This window comes from Cyanistes caeruleus, chromosome 21 (genome assembly GCF_971803275.1).
Source record: "Cyanistes caeruleus chromosome 21, bCyaCae1.hap1.1, whole genome shotgun sequence".
In the NCBI taxonomy this organism is placed as follows: Eukaryota; Metazoa; Chordata; class Aves; order Passeriformes; family Paridae; genus Cyanistes; species Cyanistes caeruleus.
The window spans coordinates 9,954,933-9,970,759 of NC_141721.1; the positions used below are offsets into that span (position 1 = coordinate 9,954,933).

At 45.0% G+C, this 15,827-nt stretch overlaps 1 long non-coding RNA gene across 1 annotated transcript; it reads left to right on the forward strand.

Moving 5' to 3' along the window:
- The first annotated feature begins 3 nt into the window (after nucleotides 1-3).
- On the forward strand, nucleotides 4-14,941 carry LOC147649656 (uncharacterized). The gene is made up of 4 exons (XR_015278468.1): nucleotides 4-148; nucleotides 1,387-1,457; nucleotides 13,159-13,295; nucleotides 13,408-14,941. It is a non-coding gene; the product is annotated as an uncharacterized LOC147649656 (long non-coding RNA).
- Nucleotides 14,942-15,827: the final 886 nt, after the last annotated feature.

Genomic DNA, 15,827 nt, shown 5'->3' on the forward strand with positions numbered 1-15,827 from the left:
TTCGCAGCTGCCCAGGGACTTTTAGGGCCCGAGAGGGCCGGGTGCGATGGGCTGCGGGCGGCGCCACGGGAGAGAGACGGCACGAAGCGAGAGGCAGCGCCAGTGTGGGGGAAGGAAGAAGTGGGAGATGCGGGTCGGGAAGGAACAGGTGAGAGACAGAGCGAGGGGAGGAGGGGTTGGTAACAGATCCTTCCCGGGTTGCTTGGACTATGACGATGTGAAAAAGTATGCACAGATTGTCTTTTTCGTAGGGAGCACGGAGACAAAGAGAACGGTCTTTGAGGGCATAGAGACAGAAATGCACATGCACCCTTAGACAAACAGCCAAGTTTCTGCGCTTTCATGGGCAGAAACTTATAACCAGCGTGTTCACATTTAAACGTTTCCCATAGCAGGCTGTAATTCGATGGGCATTAGTATTGCGCTGCAAGTCATCCAGCAGATCCAGTCTGTGTGCCTGGGGGATGAGACACACATTTCTGTCAAACTATCCAGAGCCACGATGCAGAGCACCTTCAGGCAATTTCTTTACTGCAGCACAAGACAAAAAAGCCTCACAGAAAAAGGGAATCTGAGAACTATTTTAAGCAAATTTGTATCATGAGGTAGCCTATATATGTCAGCACTTTATGTCAGGTAGCTACAACTTCTTGGGTACCATTTAACAATCATCAGTTGTAGTTCTCTTGAAGCAGCAAGTAGCTAAGCCTGTAAATCTAGAATGTGTAGGGAAAGTTGGAGTTCTTCCCCAGTCAGTATGTGTAAAACCCTAAAGCAATGCTAACAGAATTCAATTACCATTAGCTCACAGGCAATTTTTTAACATATGCAACCTTATCTAAAAATAATACATATGTGTGCCTGGTTATTAAAGTTGACAGCTCATAGCTATTAGCTAATAGTACTAACAGTGTAATTCTTTGGAAAATACTCTTCCTGGTTAGTAAATATTTCAATTTTTCCAATATTTTTAATTACTAGAGAAAACTTCTACTTTTTTGCAGAATAATTATCTAGTAGAAGTTTCAGTTTTCTGACAAAATGTGTTTTGAAAGGAAATTTCAGTTTCTGACAAAACTTGTTTTGAAAGAAAATTTCCAACCTATTCTCAGCTAGGTCTAGTAGATCCAAGCAAATCAAGTTGTTTTGCTGTTTACAGACTCAGCAAACACAGAGTAATCACAAGTATTTTTAAAACTGCCTCCCATTCATGCATTTATAACAATTTACAGTACAGGTTAGGATTAAGATAGGTTAACCAACAGTTAACTTACTTCCTAATCTCACCAAAAAAATTAAGTTCAACTTTCTGTTTGTATTTCTGTCCTGTCAAACACTACACCAACCTTTCTGTTTCCTTTGAAATCTCCTTTTGATCTCTTGCAGAAGGATAGAGCTTGGGAATCTGACACTCTCCAAAAGACTCCCAAAACAGTTATTGGATATAAACAGCACAGGTAATGCCCAAACCAGTGATTCAAAGATGGAAAATGATGCTCAGATTCTCAGAGCTTAAACTGAGAGATTTAGAATATTTTGATGCCCAAATCACACTAGGCTCTCTGTCTCAATATCTGATGATTTTTCGTCTTCAAGTAAAACTGTATTGGGAAATAAGATTTCTTTTGAAGTACAGGTAATTGAGGACCTCTTTTCAGGTCTGAGTCGTAACACAAAGACCAAGCTCAATGGGTGTATTTCTGTTCATGGTGTTTCAATAGTTCCCTAAGCACTTGTGGTTACCACTTTTTAGAATCAATCTGGAGTGCTAGAAAAAAAAGAAAAACTGTCCTAGAACAGCAAAAATATGTAATTTCATTAAAACAAGCTCTGTTTGCTTCTGTACACTTCTCCATACAAAGATACATGCACATTTAACATAGGTAGGTGCACCCATGTGCATTCAGAAGCCAAAGCATGAGCTGGGAAGTCCTCACCTGATAATAAGGTCCTTCTAGACTTGTGTTAAAACATTCTCATTTCAGACCTTGAGAAAACACAGTCTACTGAAATGTACTAATCTAAAAGCAAAGTAATCCAGTGGAACATATGCAACAAGGATTTAAAGAGGTGTCTTAGACATAGAAAGATTTTTGAATAGTTTAAATATCAGAAGGCCATTCTGAAATGGGATCAGTTGAGTGCATGGGTACAATCACCAATCAGATGAAGTTTCACAGCCTGACTGCATGTGAAACCACAATTTTTTAGCAACTAAGGAAGGATAAACCTCAATATAAAACATGAGTTATGTTCTTAGTGACTTACCGCAGTCATTAGTTCTAATTTTGCAAAGCTTATTGAAAACAGCTGAAGGTAACAATCACTCCAAGCAGGCTAACAGCTAAGAAGCCTCGGTTGTTTCTTATAACTGACAGGCAACTTTTCTGTGCTATTCCTGCTTGTACCAGGAATGATTGTAACATTGAACTCACAATGGCAGAAGGTACGCACAAGGCATGTGTCTGCAGATGTATGTGCAATTGCACACACCCATAGGCAGCAATAGGAGCAGCCATTCCCTGATTTGTGCAAGGTATTCAGCTCCTTTGGCCCTATTCACTCACCACAAGAAGGACTAACAGTCTCCATTAACATCTCACCTAAGGATGCCAAGCCCTGTAAAGGGCAACATTTAAGAGACAACAGTCGCTGCCATGGCTGCAAACTTTGTTTTCTCAATACTGATCTCGGGTGTCTGAGACCTGGTCACCCTCTCCTTAGCAATCATTAGCCGATCATGTGTCTGACAGCATTCCACGGGCAGTTCCAATTCTTTCCAGATCAGAGTTCTAGCTTTTCACGGCGTCAAGCAACCTGATACTCTGGGCTAGCTCCAGCTTACACAAGACTGCCAGCCAAGGGGAAGGCCTCAGCAATAGGACATTTTTTTGTCAGCACCTGTTTCAAAGTGCTCTATTACAGAAGAAGTGGAAAAAAAAATCTACAGTCACTTCACCCAAACCAGTTCCTTATTCATGTCTCCTCCTTAGCACCTGCTTTACCAAGCACAGCATCTTACAGCACGGCTTATTATTTTCTACAGCACTCAGTTTACCCCATCTGGTAAGAGATGACACTACTTGAAATTCTGAGACCAGGGCAGAGGGGGGCAAAAGAGAAGCAACCGCAAGACATACAGGGATCTGATCCACTGTGAGAGTGATTCAGGCTGAGTGTCTCAAAAGCAAATCTTTTATTAGGAGGATGAAAACCTGCCACTGTATTAATTCACCTTTGGGTTTTGCATTTGAAAGGTGTAGGATTGCGTAATACTATGGGAAGGCAACAGCACCCTGGCATTGTCCAGCTGGGGTACTGCTGCATGCTTTCATGGCTGGAGTGCTTTCCCTGTGGAGTTGCCAAAGGACATACAAAACTCCAGCTAAAATGTTCCTCAGTCAACTAATTACAACCTTCATTCTAAGAAACACCTTCACTGAGCATCTGGAGCTTTTCAGAAATGTCAAATGACCAGTAGCTGCCTGTTTTTTGCTCATTCCTCTGGTGTAATCTTCTGCTAGGTACTCCACTATCTCACTTTGCAAAATGTTACGGAATTCATCAGGGCTATTGGACCATTTATCAGGCATGGGCTTGGTAATGGCTTTCCAGTCTGATAATGCTGGTTGATGAGTTCCTCAAGGACCCTTCCTAAATCCTCCAAAACATTCCGGCATACCACATAAAATTCCCACAGTTTGGATAGCAGCTTGACCAGTACGACTGTTTGTCTCTTTTCCTGACTGGGATTCACTTTTTCCTGAATGCTCTGTTTTTCCAGCTTGTTATTCTTCCTGGCTTTCTACAATCTGTCCCTCTCTTTCTTGCTCTACAGCAAACTGATTCCATTGTGTCTCCTTTTAGGGGCAAGATCCCAAGTGTTAAAACACACTTGCAGTCTATCACAAACCTATACAAAATTGATACTGCACCAAACAGAGAGCAGTCAGCTTCCTTCCTTCAACAGAAGAGTTTTAGCTCTTGGCTGCTGCTGTGGCATTTTAGCCTGTGTGACACATAGGTAGCATAGTTAATGTTCATTGTATTGCTGGCTGTACTTAGCAATTGACAATAGAGTCAGGCATTTGCCAAGGGTAGTCATCACAGTATGGTTTCTAAAGGGCTGGGAACGACTTCTACTGCAGATATAACCCAGACCTTGCATTAAGTTTAATGGAAGGAATGATCTGAAGCTCCCAATTGAGGTAAATACACACATGCTATGCTGGTAATTTAAAAGTTAACAGGGCAAATTCCAGTCTCAGCTATAATATTATCATGAATGCAAAATTATTCTTTCAATTCCCGCACTTACTTGATATTTACTGTTATCTCTCTAAAATCAGAATGCAGACCTCAGTCTTGATTTTGAAGATTGCCCATACCAAGTACTGGATTTTTTCCTCTCTTACATTCCAGAAAATGAGCAACAAAGGAAGGTGATCTATATCTAGGCTTACAAGAACGTTCACAAAAAGAGGCAGAGGAAAACATTTGTGTTTTGCTTCATCAAAAATATTTTATTCCAACTATTATTCATTACCAGAACAATGAACATGGAGATGTGGAGAGTGGCAGCATGCTCAACAATGACCTTGCTTCAACTCTTAGTATAGAACCAAACTCTATTGTTTGATAAAAATCAAATCAAATCAATTTCCTAGATGCTTCTTACTGTGAGCAGAAGGTATCAGTAAGTTCCTTAAGAAAGCTAAGACTTTTTTCTTCTCTTTATAGACAGGACTGAAACAGGCATTTTCTGAGGTGATCTGTCTATAGCACCAGTGGCTAAACTGCTGAAAGAGAACTCAGCTTTGTATAGTGCCCATCTGGCTTTCTAGCACCAGGCCTAAGCTTTGCGTCTCTGCTGCTTCAGTGAATGTCCCAACAGCCATGCAAGGAGGAAGCCAGGGCAGGGCGCTTAGCCAACTGCATCTCTCAGCACCCTAAGCTATGTTGGCTAGCAAATAAATATTTAGGACTTTCCTGATAGAAGTTAACTAAAACAAGTTCCTCATACTTCACCCTAAAATCAGAGAAAATATGGGGGGACCTTTCATAAGCTTCTGGTTTAAAATATCCCCGTGAACAGCATCAAACCCTTCCAGAATCCCCCATCCCCATTCCTCATGATGGGTTTAAAAAGGTGATGTTTTCTCCCATAATTTGCACAATTGTGGCATTTCCTTTACTGAACTACCTTTACTGCGTGAGCCTGAGTTATAGGTGGGGGCGGCTTGCATCCAGCAGGAATCCTGCTCCATTCATAGTTTTTGGAGGCAGAAGCCCACTCCTGGCCATGGGCCTCCAGGCACGAACAGTTGCCCTTTTCCATGGGAAAGAAAACTCACCCCCCCAAGGTTCCTGATGTCAGTTTGTCAGAGATATTTGGCATTTCAAGGACTGCCAGAGTTTTAGGTGGGGGAAGCTTGGCACCCCAGTGTTTCTGGGGCAGACAAAGGGCTGGGCAGGGGACGGAACCACCAGCAGGGTCTTTCTTCCTCTCTCTGCAAGGAGCAGCACCTCCAGGCATGACTAGCTCTTTTCTGAGGAACAACCAGTGCCTACCTGCAGAGGGAGCTGCTATTACAGAGGGTCCAATGGGGTCTTCTCCAGCATTCCTCCAGGAACCATGTTTGGAGCATGCAACAGGTGCTGGGAAGCAGCTGGGCATGGAGCATCACTTTAAGAAAATGCCAAGGGAAAACCCTCAATCCAATGGGAAGCACCTGAGCAGGCAGGGCAGCATGCACAGTCCCAGGGGAGAGCTTTCAACTTTGTTCTTTTATCTTGTCAGTCCCTTTACAGGTGGTCTTTACAGCGTTCCTTGAAAAGAGATGATGTGTGGATAGAAAAAGAACTCTATAACTTGCAGGGTAGTTATAAGAGTAGGTATGAATTTATTCAGCACTGAGGTGCATGGGGATATCTCCTCCGAAAAGCAGGCACACTTTTGAGATTTGGCTTTCTCTTTTTATCCTTTACAAACTAGGGTTGCACAATACACCTAATAGATATTAATTTCCTAACCCCTCCTGTCCTCACTTCATATTAAAATTAGCTCCACACCCCTCTGCAGCTGCGCATTGGTTTTTCTGGTCAGTCCAGTGGTTGTCCTGGGGGTCTTTGGGATGAGGTCAGCAATTTTCTCCTTATCTGACCTCTTCACTTTGTCTTTTTGTGCACGCTTCTTTCAGTCCTTTGACCACCTTTTGGACTTTGATACCGTTTGTTCCGGATTACGGGTCCAAGGAATCCCCTTATCCTGTGGTGCCTTTGCATCCTGTTTGTGTATTCTAGCTCTTTATCTTATCTTGCAGTCTCACTTTTCCCCTGCTCTTGTGGAGCAGGGTATGGTTTTTGTCAACCCCCTTCTTTTAGTCAAGTATTTCTTTATGTTTAATTCCTAATTCTTAATTTCTCTGTTTCAGGGAGGGCTTATTAGGAGAAAAGGGGACTAAATTGAGGGGAAAATCTTCCTTTTCCAAAATTGTGTGTGTTTAAATTGTGATGAAATCCATTTTTCCTGCAATGTTATTGGTCTCAGTGCATGGAAAACCTACCTTTTCTATGCTCTTAGGGGCACTAAATGACAGTGAATCTGCTTTTCCAATTTAAATGGAAGGGGAAAACCTTTACCATACGTTTTAATGGGTTTGAGTTAAGAGTAACTCCCCCCTTTTCATTGTCCTAAGGCTTAAATTGAGAGCAAAGCCCAGCTGTCCCTCATTTTTGAGAATTTGAATTGAGGGGAAAATCTCCCTTTTTCAATCACTGGGATTTAAAGTGAAGAAAACCCCTCTTTTCCCAGCATTTTAAGGGATTAAATTATAGGGAGAAAGCCATTTATTTGGCATTGTATCAATTTAAGTGGAGGCAACTACCCCATTTCCTCATTTTAAGGGATTCACTTAAAGGAAGCTCTACCTTTTTCAGCATTTTAAGCGTTTAAAATTGCATTTCAGGGTACTTCTATTTGTGACCCAGGACCAAATATCTCAGATGAAAGTGAGCCTGACACATATATAACAGCAACACCCCCCAGGATTCTATTATTTTTCTTATTTTTATTTATCAAATAGATATTATATTATATTAATAATATAGCTAAGAGGTCCCAGTACACCATTCACATCATTACTATTCTTCTCCATTCAGTCACATGTGGAGTACTACTTAGTAGTCATTAAGGAACAATTGTATAAGGCAACAACAAATCACCCAACTTACCTAGCTATGCTACCAAAACAAAGTTTTATTTCTTACCAGTTTTCTGCCCTTTTACTCAAAGCAATTATAGCAAAAAAGTAAGTATTACCCTTTCCCTGAAGAATTTTGTGTTGATAGCTTAGTTATAGTTTTCTTCTAAATCAAGTCCTTTACCCATGTTGAAATTAAGTCAGAGGAGCCAAGCAGCTGTGGCTCACCTGAGGGCTCTTATACCTTGTGGGATTTGTCTCCTCCCTTTTCCCAGGCACGGTGGGATTGAGAGGCAGGCCCAATCAGGGGTATATTAACCTCAGCCTTTGCTAAGGGGCTTCATTGCCTCTTTAGGATTAGCTGGGGTAAGAGCTCTTCTCTCATTTTAGTGAAGAGGCTCTTTTGGCTTATCCTAGCTTAATTTTAGAATATGCTTTTGGGCATCTGAAACAACAAAGACTTTGAAGAGGCTATGAACAAAATAGCATTGAACCCAGTGAGTACTTAAGTTCATGATTTTGGGTTGTGTGTTCAGGGGAGGGGGTAAGGTGCTTTTGTAACTTCTAGTTTTGTTGGGGTTTTGTTTGTTTGTTTTTTGTGGGAGTGCAACTTCCTGAAATTCTAGGTTGTCTTGAGTATGACACTTAAGATTTTCCAGCAGGTTCATCATGTCACAAAAGGGATCTACCCTGTGTCAAAGATAATGTTTGAGATTGAGGCTTCAGAGGAGTAAGTTGAGAGTTGTGAGCAGGGTACCCAATTAGGAGTTACTGTGGGGGGTCTTTGAAGGCAGCACAGTGGTAAATGCTGTCCATTTAAGGGTCCCCTAAGGCTTTTCACAGCCACAGCAGATGTATTTACTTGTCTCACAGCACACAAGTGCATCCACAGCACTCACAGAAGTGCTGTGTAACTTTGCCTCTCTTGAACCCAATTGTGAATACTAATAGCAGCCATAACCTTAGACTGAGGATGAAGCTGGAGACTTGAGGACCCAGGCACACTTAGGAGATGGCAGGTAGCCAACTTGTTAGGATTTGGCCCATGTGCTACTAAATTCATCTATTGATTTTGGTTTTCTTTCTTGTAGCTGACTAAGAGGCTAACTGGTGATCACGGTGCCTTCCGAGGCAGACTCATTTCAGGTCCAACATGGGTTCATGTTGCTGATTATCCAAAAGATAAGTCAGGGTCCACGGCCTAGAGATCAGATGATAGTAGGATACCAGGTTGGAAATTCCTGGGACAGGTTTAAAAACTGGCAGAGGGGAATGGATGTCCTTTAAGGGGCCTCTTAGGACAGCTAAAGGGAACAGCTCTGCGTTTGATTGCTGGTGAAGGGTGTGCGGAGGTGTTCTAGTCTGTCCTGTGCAGTTTGTGTGGTGTTGCCTGATGTGCTGTTGCAGTCCGCAACTCCAGGATCTCGTCCAGGGAAGCAGCAGGATTCTGGGGACCAGCATCAAACACCAACCGAGACGGGCTCCCGTTCATAAAACCATTTATTCAGCATGAGAACAAACTCGGGTCCAGAACAGAGAGCTCTGAACAGAGGCACAGCAGGGGTTTTTGAGGGACAGAACTCCCGAGGGTTTACACCTTTGAGGGTGGAGTTTGGGGTCAGGGACCAGTAGAAACACAGCAAGGGAGAACCCCCCCCAGGGACTCAAACCCAATCAGAACACCTGGGCCGCCCTTCACAAGGGGTTTGGGGTGGGACAATGTTAACTCTTTGTCTCCCCTGAGGCACACTGCCACATCTTGTGGGTGTGGAGGAGCCCGCTGGGCCCCAGATCCTGGCTCTCCCCTGGAGACAAGATACTTCTCTGTAAGAGAGACACAATGTATCGCTCCCAGGGCTCTTTGAGTTAGGTATGTTAAACTGTTGTGCTCCATTGGTGTTGCCCCCTGCTGTCCCACCCCGATACAGGTATCTCAGGCTCCCCCCGCCCCTCTCCTCTCCTATAAATATCCCGGGTTTTTCCCTGCTCGGCAGATTAGCTGTTGCTGGCACCCTTCGCCAAAGCTCTGCCTGAATAAAGGTTTGTGCTTAGTGGAATGCTGGACCAGCTTTCTTGTCCCCGCTTCCCGTGTCACCTGCCCGCTGCTGCTGAGCTGAGCTGAAATCACTCGACTGCCCGAAGCTGCTCATATGCGCTTCAACCCAGCCCTTTTCAGGGCTGCCTCTCTAGAGAAGTTGCGGTGCTCTGGGCTTTCTGTTGCCATGGCAACATATGCTCCTTTTTTTTTTTTTTTTTTTTTTTTCAAATATTAATTAGGAGCTTAAACTGTTTCCAAACATACATATTAAAATCTCACCTCCTCCACAGAGTACCCGCTTTGCTTTGTGGAGCACCAAAAACTTAATAACAAAACACATCAAGCAAACAGAAAAAACAAAATTGAAAACAAACACTTAAATCTCAGACCACGCCAGGCAAATTAAACGGTGATGGTACTTAATACAAACATAATTGTTTTTTTTAGTTCAGTCTCTTCCAGTTTAGGATTCTCTTTTAGGAAGGGTGCAGCTCTTAGATCTCCTCTCACGAGGGGCCGAGTTCTTTGATCTCCAGTTTCGGCTCTGGTTCCCATGTGGGCGTTGCCCCTTTAGATGATCTGGGTGAAACACTGTCTTTGGGAGCTCAGGTTACAGTTTCAACTTCCCCAGAAGAGGTGTTGCCCAGGATGGAACAGGCACAGCCCCCGGGGGTGGAGCAGCCAAACAAAGGGGTGGGACTGGAGCAGGAGTTACTGGGGGAAGTTACTGGTTTGGGACCGGAAAAGAAGGAGCAAGGCGGGAAACAAGGGATCCCAAGCTGCATGGCTGGCGCCATCCTGGGGAGCCGGGGGGGGGAGGCGGTCTGGGACGGACTTTCCCGGAACGGGGAATATGGAAAGACAGGGGGTGAAGGAGGACACGGAACAGCGGGCAGATGGCAGCAGACCTGCATCACTGGATGTTCTCCGTCCCTTGCCTACCTTCAGGAAAACAGGGGATGGGATGGCAGAAAGACACTGGGGTGATGGAGAGATGGCAGCAGCCCTGAGCCATCTTGGCTTTTATCACCCTCTGTCCTGCCCTTAGGAACAGAGGAAAGGGGAAGGTACAGGGAGGTATACACCACAAGAAAAAAAAAAAGGAACTTCACAGAAGACAAAAAACAGTCCACCGGAAGAGCCATACTGTCCATAATTGTCCATAATGTTAATATAATTGTCCATAATGTTAATATTGTCCATAATTGCCCATAATGTTAATATAATTGTCCATAATGTTAATATTGTCCATAATACGTCTCGTTGGGTGATGTAAGGTGTCCCAGCAACTGGTCTCGGCTCCCACACCTCCATAAGCCCTTTCCTTCCCCCATGCCTCCAAGGCACTCCCAACCCAGCCTTACTGCCAGGTACTCTCGAGTCCTCATTTCTTAGGCGGGGGTCTTGCCTGCTCTCAAGCCATCAGCTAGTGACTTACAAGGTGTCCATGGAGCTGGGTCCTGCTGTTCTTTTGCTTCGCTGGATGCCCGCATTCTCCACCATATGTTGCAGCTCGCAACTCCAGGATCTCGTCCAGGGAAGCAGCAGGATTCTGGGGACCAGCATGAAACACCTGGGCTGCCCTTCACAAGGGGTTTGGGGTGGGACAATGTTAACTCTTTGTCTCCCTGAGGCACACTGCCACAGTGTGCCATGCTGTCAGCGTGTCATTGGGATCCTTCCAATCAGATATCTCTGCCTTTTCCCCTGGAGGGTCTTATCACAAGCATCAGCTATCATCTCTAGATCCTTGAACATTCGCATTTCTTGACACCATGCCAGTATGATTTGTTCTTTGAAATGCTCTACCTATCTTTGAATTCGTACAAGTCCTTATCCACTGTAATGAAATATTGTGGTATATAACTGCCTCATCTTTGAGTCTCTTCTCAGAAGCATTGAGTTGGACATCTGCTGGGGGTTAGGTGTTCTTTTTTTTAGATCTGGCTTGCCTGTGGAATTTTTAACGAATAGTTGCGGGGAAAACCTAACTGTGGGTACTTGGTGGGTGCCTGAGAAAACTCAAGGAATTCGGCCGGGCCCAGGGGGGGAAGGGGGCAGGAAAAGGGGAGGGTGGGGACAGTTTGGCGGCTTCTTCAGCTTCGGAGGACACTTTGGGTGCAAAGCTGTTGTGGTGGGGAGAAGAGAATCTCACCATCACCCGGACAGAGCTGCTGCTTCTCCTTCTTCCCTCTTTGTTGGTGGCCTTGCACCCCCTGTCCTGCTGGGATGTGTGGCAGTGCCAGCCACTGCTGTGGAGCTGCTGATCCACCTCAGCCACCATCCTGGGATCTCAGCTCATCCCTGCTGTTCCAGCTGAGTGTTCCTCAGAGCCCTGCAGGAACACCGGGACTGACTGCCCGAGGGGGTTTGTGAAGCAAAGCTTCTCCTCCATCCCTTCCCGTCTCGGCCGAGAAAGCTGTCATGGGGCCCCTGGTTCTGTTTTCTTGCTAATGCTGTAGTTATTGTTGTTTGTTTGCCTTGTTATAAATATTAGTAAACAGCTGTTATTCCTATTCCCAGATCTCTGCCTGAGAGCCCCTTGATTTCAGGATTATCGTAATTCGGAGGGAAGGAGTCTACATTTTTCATTCTGAGGGAGGCTCCTGCCCTCCCTAGCAGACACCTGTCTCCCAAAACTGAGACAACATCTTCTGAGGCCTCATTCCTGGCTCTATCACCATCTGTCCTTTCCAGCCCTGCATTGTAACATCCCAGGACTTGTAAGATTGTATGGCTATCAGGAGCATTCTAAATGTAGATCTTGATCATTGTGACCAACAGTTTAGCAGGTCATGGTTGAAGTCTTTCCTTCAGCTCCTTAGAACCTCCTCCATCCACTGTAGCCATATTATTGGCCATCTCTTTTTGCATCATCTTGGTCCTCGCCATTATTCATCTTGCGTGAATCTCTTTTTATCATCCTTGTCATAATGTTTGTAGCATAGTATGTTGTTTGTGTTTAGCCTGGAACTGCTCTGCCCTGTGTAATAGATTGGGGGGTAGGTAGAGTAGAAAGAAGACTTTACAGGTAGTATTTTGTTTTGCTTAGCCACCCAACCCACACCTCAGACGGAGCATCTGTGACCAGTCTGTGCAGAGTCAGGCAGAGTCAGCGGGAGCAGTACAGAGGTGTCTTGCAGTTTTCTAGTCATTTGTCTTAATGCATGCTGTTGTGAGATTCTAGGCAGTTTGCTTTGAGAAATGAGAACTTTGGAAAGGTTAAGCTTTCCCTGCATCTGAGTGACTTTGACAAATCTTTTTTCAGAGGGATGGGAACCCAGTAAACCCAATATGAACACAGGAGGCCAGATGAATAAGGCAATGAGATGGGTTGGCACCCCAAGTCTGAGCTACGGGCTGACTTTCTTCTCTACATTTCCCTTATCATTCAGCTTTTCATTTCATTTTCATGATGAAAAGCAATCGGCACAGCTGGGGGGACTGTAATGGGATGAGTACCAGTACTTGAGATGAGTACATATTCTATCACAGAACCAAATGCTACCAGAGTTGTAGCAGTGATGGAACTATCAGCAGCCTTTGGGTTTTTTTATATTTTACAGATGGCCTGCAGCATTTAAAGTCCAATATAACCAAGACTCTTGCAGAAGGAGGTTGCATTCAAGTGGTTTTGGATGGAAAGTGTCTCAGCAACACTTTCGGACCCTGGGTCGCTACACACCTTTCCATTTTGTTTTGCCCCTTCTCCCTCGTCAGGTCAGACCTTGTTTGGCTTTTTAGGGGAGTCATAAATGGTGGCTATGTTACAGCACTTTTTTATCCTTATATTTAGGAAGTAAAACTGGATATCTGCAGGCAAGGCGAGCAGTGACAGGTGGAGGTAGTGCGTTATTATTGCTTGGGTGCCACATTGTGGGGCAACTGTAAGCATCCATTCTCGTTTGTGTGTTTTAGGCAGCCCAGCAATTTTATGCTGAGGCCCCCTCACCAACCTGCCAACAGACCCGGTTCACTTCTCTTGTGAGCTCCAGGAAGAATTATAGGAGTCTGTGATGAAGCCTTGACCTTCTCCATGTGAAGGTGCCATCCAGGTAGCCTTTAGGAAGGCTGAGGGGTTGCGGTGGGTCGGGGATATCAGGAGGAGCGGTGAGGGCATGCTCAAGTTTCAGCGATGCTACATCACTTCCTGTCTGTTTAACCTAGGTGTACTTGGTGATGATGGTATCTACCTCCAAGCAGATGTCTCTGCAGAATCTCTGCTGAGATTTGCAGAAGCTGTGCTGCATTAGCTGGCTTGGTAATTCTTGATGCAGCTGGAACACATCACCTTCCAAGTGCAGCTGAAGTGTGCAGCCTCAGGACCTGGGTGTTCTTAGGAGACGGTGAGTATGAACATTGTCAGGTTTTGGTCGATGTGCTGCTAAGCTCATGCATTTATGTTTGGTTTTCTTTAGCTAAAAAGCTAGTCTGAGACAACTAGCTGCGTCTGAGACAACAGCCCTGTGAGGCAGCTTTCTTTGGCACCTGATTGGCCCTTTGCAGGGCTTCACATCCTCAGACATTTGAAAGATAAGTTGAGGGCTACAACCACAGAGGGAATCAAAGCAGGGTGGTGGGTTGGGACTCACAATGGTTACTGTTTTTCAGTCAGCTTTGGAGATGGGAAAGTTCAAGAAGTGGCCCCTTAGGCCATATCAAGGGAAAGCCTTGCTTTAGCTCACAATGCTGAGGTGTGCAAGGCAGAGCAGTCCCAGGGTGTGTTGTATCACTTGCCTATTGTGCCTTCTGCGTCTTTTGACTTAGCCCTTCTAGAGGTTTACTGGAAACCCTGGTGTCATTCTCAGCATCTCCCCGTTCCTTGGCCCGTCACCAACACCATCAAACCTTTGATTCGGGAGCTCAGACATGCATCAGATTAACATCTCTCTTTAGAAGTGTGAGTTGGGTGTCTTTTTAGGTCTTGTTCTCAGCTCTGTACCCCAATGTTTCATTACAGTGGATAAGCACTTCAACCAATTTGAAGACAGGTAGAGGATTCTGACCACAGGATTCTCAGGCATCCATCTCTGCTGTTCTTGGAAGAAGTTTTTCTGTTAGTATCTTTTTCCTTCAGGATTGTCTGAGACTAGCCATCAGTCTCACATCAGTCATCTTGTTCTGCATTGTCTTGGTCCTTGTGGTCATTCTTCTGGCTGAGAGTTTTCTCTCCCTGTTGTGTCCTCCTGTCTATTGTCTTGGGTGTCACGAGTGTCTGGGTGTTTTTGGCCCGGAGCTGCTTTGCCCTGCTGCCTAGGTTGGGTGTAGGTGTAAAAGGACAAATCCTGGGCACCTGTAATTTGAAATTTGTAGAGTAGGGTGTAGTTGGGGTCTGGGTGGTATTCCTACATTGACACAAGATATCTGGAGCTATGAAGTTATCCTGCAGCACTTTGACTTTTGTCTTAGCTTTCTTTCAGATTCAGACAGATTAAATTTGTGTCAGAGCGCCCCATCCCAAATGATGGTGTACCCCCGAGAATGCCAGTCACAGTTTTTGACTGCTGCTGATTCCTGGTGTTGTTTTGAGGTTTCTTCCCAGGTTTTTGTTTCTTTTGGTGTTGGGTTTTTTGTTGCCTCACTCATGTTCTTTTCTTATTGTCTGTGGTGCTCCCTACGCCACTGTGTTCCACTAGATTCTTATGTCCTGTTCTCTGTCCCTGTTCTTTTATAATTTGTCTCTTTTGTTCTGCCCATCCCAGTCTGTTTGTTTTCCTTTTCCCCTTGTTGTTTTTGGTGTTTTTCTTTTCAGTTTTTTTTGCCTTACTCATGTTCTTTTTTTTATTCTTGGTTGCCATATTGTGCTCCCAGTTCCACTGGTTCCCACTGGATCCTTGTGTCTCGTTCTGTTTTAATCCCCCTTGTCGCTGCCCGCTCAGTCCTTCACGCCCCGGCTAGCTCGTGCCAAGCGTCAGTGGCAGGAGTGGGGAACCAGGTAAGCACTGTGTGGCTCGACCTGGAACCTCTAGAGCTCCTTTGGGCTCGGGCTCTATAGTATGCAGGGCGACACGAGGTGCAGTAAAGGGAGAGAGAGTGCTCGGAGTCCTCCAATTTCCCAGGAACAAGTTTATTCCAGCAGGTGCAGGGAGAAGGCGATGAGGGACAGGGCTGGGATCTCGAGGAGAAAGTCCGAGCCGAGACCCTGGGCACCTCTGTGCGCCAGGTTTTAAAGCCCGTGGGCGGCTCATACAACAACCAATAATATGGCAGCAGGGGAGGTGTTGTGGGAAGGGGTTACAATACACAAATCCAATGGTAGGGACTTGGGGGAGGGAGGATAGCTATACAACCAATAGGGCATCGAGTAAGGGATGATGAGCAGGGAAGGAATCAGAACAAAAGGTGTGGTGTACATAGATTGATAGGGCTTGGGGGTAGGACCAAAGTGATGGATGGGGAACAATCTGGAAAGAGGGGAGAGGTTTACAATGACAGGCAACTGGGAACAAACTATATCGGGATAGTGGGGAGTAACTGGGGCAAACCAACTCTAAACTCAATGAAGGTGAACAAACATACTTAATGAAGGTAAACTAACAGGCGGCAACATCTCCCCCTTTCTTTTTTAGAAAGAGGAGGTTGCATCG